This window comes from Ixodes scapularis, unplaced genomic scaffold (genome assembly GCF_016920785.2).
Source record: "Ixodes scapularis isolate PalLabHiFi unplaced genomic scaffold, ASM1692078v2 PGA_scaffold12__126_contigs__length_90152505, whole genome shotgun sequence".
NCBI lineage: Eukaryota > Metazoa > Arthropoda > Arachnida > Ixodida > Ixodidae > Ixodes > Ixodes scapularis.
The window spans coordinates 17117213-17126042 of NW_024609838.1; positions in this window are offsets into that span (position 1 = coordinate 17117213).

An 8830-nucleotide genomic window follows, 5' to 3' on the forward strand; every position below is an offset into this window, starting at 1 on the left:
AGTTGGCTTTGGATTGGATGGTGATGGCTAAGGGGAGAATTAAGGGCAGCGCTGATTGGTTATTTCAGTTAATGCAGTACAAAAAGATTAAGTTATTAACTTTTTCACTGATTAGAATTGGTTTCTTTTATTTTCAACTGTTCATAAAATAAAATAACCCTTTGCATAAAAAAAAAATTCTCCAAACCTAGACATGCTTGTATCAAGGTCTGGCCACAGTGTCCAGAAAGTCGAACCGGTCGAATCTGGGGAAAAGTTCGAAGGTTCGTCGAACCGATTCGACCCAGTCGAACCCCGAAAGTTCGACCTAAAAATCTGGTTCGACAAAAGTTCGCGACACCCCTAGTCCAGTTAGAGCTACCAGATTTAGTAGCAAATTGGAAAGCTGCAGACCCCAATCCAATCCAAGCCTTAAGCCGAAAGTATCCGAAAGTGTTCGTCATCTGGCGGCCATGCCCACTGATCTCTATTGTAGTAGGCTGGATCGCGGACCGCGGCCTCGGCAGCTGGGGCCACTGATCTCAATGACAATTGCTGGATCGCGCTTCCCCACTTGTTCACTGCAGCGCAAGTGAAGCCACCGGATGGCAACCTTTCTGTGATACGATTTGCGGTTTTGCTAGACTTGCTGCGGTTTTCCAGCGGGCTGTAGACACATTTTCTACTCGTTCGTTGTCATTTACCGAAGAAGTTTTTTAAGACTCTGTGCACCGTTGAGGCTAGTCGTTGTGAACATGTAGAAAATTTTACGAAAGCGCTGTACCGCAGGAAGAAGTCACAACTCGTCGAAAGCAAGTTTCGCCGGTCTGGCGGAGTGTTCAAAGCTTCCTTGACACGCCTAAGCGCTGTGTCTCTGTGCCTTCGCACGCTTGGATACCGACCAAGAATCGACACCGTGTGAATGTGTTTTGCGAGTGCAATGTTAAGCCGTATGTGCCTCTGGATCAGCGTTTTACTTTACTCTGACGACTGTATACTTGCGGCACTCGCGGTCCCGAAACTAGCTTATTCCAGCGTCCACTAGCGATGGAAGAGGAGGGAAGCCACATCTTTTTTTGTCCTTAGACGATTTACAGAACATTGCACAAAACTGCTCCTCATCACTGATCAGTGCTGGCTCATTATCAACCTACTTAATTGCTCTTGACGTTTGAGCGTGGTAATTGTGATTGGTCAACAGACTGCACACGATCGTATGGGCTGTGCTTCAAAGATTTTCATTCTCGCCGTCTTGTACTTTTGCCTTCGAAAACCCTCCTTGCTCCACAGCTTTGCTCTATTCGTGCTCCCATGTGATCCAATGGAGTAGCTTTGGAACATAGCCATGGTTAATAGTACATAAGAACACATACAGATCCCCCCCCCCCCTTTTATTGATAACTCACCGGAACAGCTGGACGATGCAGAACTCCGTGGCCTATATTTATATATATAAATGATCTAAAGGCATCTACGCGCGACTCACGTTCAGAACTTTGGTGCGGCGTCGATTCTTGATCGGTATCCAAGCGTGCGAAGGCACAATGCTGCAGCACTCGGCGTGCTGAGGAAGCTTTGATCATGCTGCGAGACCGGCGACACTTGCTTTCGACGAGTTGTACCTTTAGATACGTACGGCTTCACGCACATTGCACTCGCAAAACACGTCCACATGGCGTCGATTCTTGGTTGGTATCAAGCGTGCGAAGGCACAGAGACACGGTACTTCGGCGTGTCAAGGAAGTTTTAAACACGCCGCCAGACCGGCGAAACTTGCTTTCGACGAGTTGAGCCTTTTTCCTGCAACACTGCGCTTTCGTAAAATTTTCCACGTGTTCACAACGGCAAGCCTCAACGGTACACAGAGTCTTAAGAAACTTCTTCGGCGAATGACGACAAACGAGTAGAAAAAGTTTTTACAGCACGCTGGAAAACCGCAGCAAAACGCTGGCAAAACCGCAAATCGTATCCCGACGCTGGACGCGGGTAGGTTTTCGAACGCGAAGGTAAAAAACCCTTACCCCGGAGTAATATTCAGTAAATTTTGGATCGCGCCCAAGGATAAGAGGGCACGGCAGAACAGATGGATAGCATTGGCAGGTGGCGTGGGACGTCAAGTCTGACGAGCCAATAGGACGAGCACCGAGGCAACAGGAGACACCTCCTAGAAGAGAAGGCCGGAGTGCTCTTCTCGTGACGTCGCAAAGGAAGGCCATCGGGGGCGCGCGTCGAAGCGAAGGCAACACGTCCGGATCGACCGTCGTAACGCGCTTTTACTCGCATACGCGTGTCTTATTACTTAAAATGATAGCTGCGCATGGCAACGGGGCTAAAAAACATTTTATTAGACGGACAAAATCTTACACCTCTAAATAATCGGTAATCAAAGAAAAATGTGACTCTTTTAAAGGGGCCCTGCAATGACTTTTTGACTGGTTTTTAATTTGCACTGAACCTGAGCGTACTGAACGTAGTAACTTAATCCAACTTTTCTTTTCTCAAATTTCGCTTTATTTTAAAAGTTATAGGCAAATTAGAATTACAAAAACAAGCAAAAAATAACCTCCTTCATGACGTCGTAGGTCCTGCCTTGAGTGGCCTTGAACTAGAGGAGGAGTAGTGAGCTCATCGAGCGCACACGGCTGCCGCACTCCGTGTCGACGGCTCGAGAGGGCGCCACTAAAGCACGTGTTGGATAGGCTGCATGAAGCGGGCGGCCAAAGCAGCTCATATTGCATTTGCAGTGCGACTAAACACAAATTCGGCATAACATTTCATGGGCCACAAACGACAGCAAACACGGGGTGAAGATCAGTTGAGAACAAGAGCCACTTTGCGCTGCCGCACCGCCAAATTGCCAAATCGCCAACAGGGCCCGCGCCGAAGGCCTTCGGGACGCTCGGAACCGGTCGGATTCTTGAGCCGGTATACGACCACAGCGCCGCCGCGTACATCCGGGACCTTTCTACGCTCCTCGTTTGTCGTAGCCTCATCCCACTAGCCTTTTCTAGTATGCGCCGTTTTTTTCCGCCGCTTGGTGGCGGGTATGTCGACGGGTCATTTCTCGTTTCCGTACTTTCTAAACTGCATTCGTTTCTTTTCTGATCTAAAATAGTGAACAAGAACTACTTTCATACATAATTGAAACGGTTCGCGACACTTATATTTTGTATCTCGACTAAAAAAAAGCTCTTAACGGCTTTGACCAGTGGCAAGCCCAGGACCAAAGACGTCACATTTTGCGCGCTTTCGGTACCGCAGGTCGCCCTGGTCGGTGGAGGAGGTTTCCGCGTCGTCCGGTTAAAATATGACTCATTGATATTTAGTTACTCCCTCCGTGCCCGCTGGCTTGCCCCAACCCCAAGAGACGTAGAAACCGCAAAAAAGGTAGACGCTTAAATATGATTGCAGGGCCCCTTTAAGTCGAAAACATTGAGTCACGCCATTACTGCTGTAGTAATGCATATTTTATACAGAAATAGTTCGACAAAATGGCAGGAAAGGCACTGATTGGACACAGCAAAACAGATCAGTTTAAAATTAGGTAGACGTCCAAACGGACACGGCTAGACAAGTGTCACGGCCATGTAAGCGATGTTATCGCGTACAGTCACCGAATTCTTGCATGATACCCCGGTTACATGTCAAAATGAATGTAATCTCGATTGAATGACATTATGGGGTCGACAAATCAGCTTACGATGCTCGTTTAATCACTCAAAACCGCGAGCTGATTAAATTCTGTATCATTTAATGAAAATATATTAACTTTGCCGTGTGGCAGAGGTACTAAACTTACTATTTACAGTCAACTAATTTACTTCTTCGTGTCTCGAGCTGCCTGAGAACAAAATATAACTTATTTTGTATACAGTAACACTATTAATTTAATACAGTTAAGATTCTAGTATAAACGCGGTAAAGGCAATAAAATAACATTAGTATAAATAAACACGTAAGCACAAACAACGCGCTTTCAATAATCGCACAAACTTGTTATTCACCTTCCAGTGAAAACTAGATTACCACGCAAGTGAGCACGGATAACGACGAACAAAATACAATTCTATCACAAACTTAAAAAAAACAAAACAAAAAAAAAAAAAAACGATTGCAGCATTTTACTCGCGTCCCATGACCAGAAAGCCCGTAAATAAGTTGGTTCTCACCTGTTCATCGTATTCATAAGTCCCGCAACATTAGTCTCGAAAACATTTTAACACGAACTCCAAGAAGTCTCTCTCTTTGTCGAGAGAGAGGTCTATCGATAATTGACCAGTGTCATTGCTGACTAGTTGCCACACGTCACTCAAACCGTAGCAGGACTTGTTCCGCAAATCCACGTAAATGCCGTAATATCAAGAAAGAAAGAAAAAAAAAAAAAAAAAGAAAAAAGAAAAATACCCGAGTTTGCAGTCACAGAAATACGACGGGAAGAAGGAAACAAATCTCGAAAGAACCACACACGAGAGCAGCGGTGACGAAAGGCTTAACGTTGTCGACCCATCTCTTGTACGTGTGCGCTCCCTGCGGCAATGACTGGATTTGTTTCGGTTCCCTTCCCTTCTATAATGTCTCAGCTTTCCTTTTCAGACAGTCAGCAGCTCACACACAACGTAAATTTACCAGTATTGAAGCCCGTATGAGGGAAGAAAATGTGGCACCAGGCCGGTTCATTCGAAAAGTCTGAGGAGCTGCGGGACTGCACGTAGTCCCACGCTTACGGGGATAACCATCAATATAAATTTAGTACTTTGAACCTTGGTAACGCGTTGTATATTACGTTTTTATTATATATATATATATATATATATATATATATATATATATATATATATATATATATATATATATATAATAAATTTTACAAGACTACGCTTTTAAAACGTGTATTAATGTCGGATATACGCGCATGAACACCTCCGCGCCGCTCGACAAGAAAAATGTTTTTCACGCGTCGATACCAGATATTCTCTCACGTAGTTGCGCCATGGCCTTCCTTCTCCGACATTGTGACGTAACCACTCGGAGCGCTACGGCCTTCTTTTTTTTTTGGAGGTGTTGACTGAGGTCACCGAAATGCGGAGGAAGCGAGGAGGAAAATCGTGATGTTGGCTCGGTGGTGTTCAAACAGACGTCACATTGTCGGACTGCAACCGCTTCAACTTGCACTATTTTCCGAATTTCTGAAATGTCCTGTTTCGACAGGCCTTTAGGAGGATGCCGTCGTCTGTACTACACCCGATGCCGACAGCGCGCACTTTCGAGAAATATTCCAAGAAGCCGTCGGTAACAAAATGGCGCCGTAGCACTGTCTAGGGGCCAAGGCTTCGTGCCAAGAGACGCGCCTTCTCGCGCTCCGGAACAAAAAAGAAACAAAAGCACCGCCGGGAACAAAATGGCCAGATGTCATCACCCTAAGCGAAACACACACGAAGGCAGCCTAGACGGGGCACGCCGCGAAGCGACAGACTCGTGCAAGCTGGCGTCACCGGGTGCTGGCATTGTGCTCGTTGTAGACGCTGCAAGATCACCGCGCGGCGGCACGGGCGCAAGCTAGAAGCGGCACAATAGGGCGTTGACAAATGTACGTGCAAAGATCCTTTTATTTTCGATGTTTCCTTCGATCACATCCCATCACTACAACCAGGTGAATTTCCGTGTGCCGTTGACAGTGGTCCATACTGATGTCTGGACCGTCTGTGTATAACTCCCACTCCTGCCATAGCCCCACTCGGGCTGCAGTATGTATAAATAAAATAAATAAAAATAAAACAGTTGCTGGTGCAGACGTCAGGACGTGCAGCGCGTGAAACTACACTCGCTGCACTCTCCTTGCTGGTCTTGAAGGTAAACGTTCGGCAGCCCTCCGCCTGGTTAGGGATAGACATTAAGCGAAAAAGAAAAACAATAACCAAAAATTTTAATAAACATTTACCCGACGTTTCGGGACCAGTTCGGTCCCTTGTTCACGGGCGAGTGACGGAAAGAACCTAGAGGCTTTAACCAAAAATTTTAATAAGCATTTACCCGACGTTTTGGGACCAGTTCGGTCCCTTGTTCACGGGCGAGTGACGGAAAGAACCTAGAGGCTTTAACCAAAAATTTTAATAAACATTTACCCGACGTTTTGGGACCAGTTCGGTCCCTTGTTCACGGGCGAGTGACGGAAAGAACCTAGAGGCTTTAACCAAAAATTTTAATAAGCATTTACCCGACGTTTTGGGACCAGTTCGGTCCCTTGTTCACGGGCGAGTGACGGAAAGAACCTAGAGGCTTTAACCAAAAATTTTAATAAGCATTTACCCGACGTTTTGGGACCAGTTCGGTCCCTTGTTCACGGGCGAGTGACGGAAAGAACCTAGAGGCTTTAACCAAAAATTTTAATAAACATTTACCCGACGTTTTGGGACCAGTTCGGTCCCTTGTTCACGGGCGAGTGACGGAAAGAACCTAGAGGCTTTAACCAAAAATTTTAATAAGCATTTACCCAACGTTTTGGGACCAGTTCTGTCCCTTGTTCACGGGTGAGTGACTCCAACGTGAACAAGGAACCGAAGTGGTCCCAAGACGTGGGGTAAATTTTTATTAAAATTTTTGGTTAGAGTCTTTGTTAAAAGACTCTAACCAAATGCAGCGTTGAGGGCTCTTCTCCCTACGCAGTGGTGTGCTGCGGAAAAGCTACACCCGCGGAGTAGACATTTCGATTCTGAGCACGTCGTTGCAATGCCGCGCAACCTCGTGCAAAAAAAAAAAAAAAAAAAAAAAAAAGAAAAAAAAATTAATGCGGGATGAGGTATACGCCCACGACGGGCATGTAAAAAGAAAGGAAAATATATATGAACACATTTTAATGAATTGTGATGTGGCGACTCTCTACCTTACAGTAAACTTTGTAAAATAAAACCGCGGTTAGTATTAAAACTGCCCCCCCCCTGTATTTTTTAAATTTAAATTAGAGATTTTGGGAGGGCACATAAGTAACTTGGGTATAGCTGCAAGCCGTATACTTTCCGGTGTTTATGTAAAAAATCTACGGATGTTTTTCGGTGTTTATTTATTTCCTAAATACCGGTGCATGTCGGTGAATCGGCTTTCATCGACAGAAAAGAAATCGCAAACAGAAACAAAAAATGAAGACGGGGAACGGTTCAACTTTGATTTACATCTGATACGCATTGTTCTTCACACTTCTTTATTGTAATATATGCAGGCATACATTCCAAGGCTCGCACCTGTCCTTCCCGCCCGCTCCTTCCTGTCGACGACGCGCAATTTCGAGAAAGCAGGCTTTACATTTGCGCTATGGACACGGGAAGTCTCGAAATGCCCAAAGAGGCTTGGGAGAGTATACTGGCCAGTTTGGTGAATGCAGCTTCCAAAACAGCACAGGGCCAACAACGGCACTGACCATCGTACTGGCGCTAATGGAGGAACTCAGCTTCCAGATCGCTGAGCTGACATTCATCGTGCACGACAAGCTTGTAGATGCTTTCAGAGGGAACATATCCAACTGGCAGCTTCATCTTGACGCAAGCATTAACTAGCTGCACCCGAGACCAGAACGAGTCATCCGTAAACTGCAGGTCATCAGAGATATCAGCATAGGGAGACCGTTGCTGACAACCAACCCTAAACAACAACCGTAAAAAAATAAGAAAAAAAGGGAAAAAGAACGAGTTTGACGGAAGTCTACACAAAAGTTCTAAAAAAGAAAAAAAGAACTGCCGCGTGTATGAGGATATTTAAAAACCAATATTTTTTTCGTTTTTAACCGATCTTTTTTTTATTTTCGACACCGGTGGATGTTTATTGGTGTTTTTTTCGGTTAAAACCAGAAAGTATATTCGGCTTAGATATAGGGAAGAGCACGCCATGACGTGCAGGTCGAGATTGTACCACACAACCAGCCGCACTAAAGATCAAAAGCAAAAACACCCGCAATACCAACTCCCCATCCTTGCCCACAAGCTCCATTTGAACCATCATCAGCAGTTTTCTTTCACCTGTGAGGTATCATTGAATCATCGTTATAGACGCGGCGCCGCGGATCTTCTGAGCTACAATAATAATATCGTATATCACATTCCAAAAGCGAAAAAAGGAAGGATGTCGATATATCAATAGTGGAAGTAGAGTGATCTGTGATGGAAACGAATTTGTTCTTTGAAGCCCAGCAAAAAAGGGCTATATATTGATAGGCGGCATTTTGCAGTCGTAGAAGATTTAGTACTGTTTATCCAACGTCCATCTGCCGTTCGGGAACAAAGCTTTGCCATTCAACGAAGCTCAACTCCGCATCAAACGCAAACAAGTCATCTTCCAGATAAGGCACGCCACAGTTTGCTTTCGCATCGACTTCGGCCCACCGTGCGTACCGCAACATCCGTTTTCTTTTCTTCTTTATGAAAAAGAACCAAGGTAACGTCTATTCAGAATCGAAAGTTCGAGTTCACAGAGTAGCGCGCTTGCTGCTAGCTTAGGCCTAGCGGCACGCCGGAATGGTACCATGACAACGCCCTACAGCGAATCCGGCTGGTGCAAGGTGACCAGCAGGACCAAGATGCGTTCACCGGTTTCCACAAGACTAACGCGCTCCAAGACCATCCGCGGGTCTCCTAGTACGAACATGACGGTACTTGCGGCTCCTCTCAGCGTAAGCAACCGATTCGACCAACTCATCTCGACCATACCCGATTCCGAACCTACCGAATGCGAATGTCCACCGATAGATGCATCGAAGACAGATTCCGAGCCGCCGTCGACGAGCGCGACCATTTTAGATTGTCCGTCCTCGTCGCCCGCTTTAAAGCCTTCGGTGATACCAGATGGTGACTTACCTGCTTCCGAC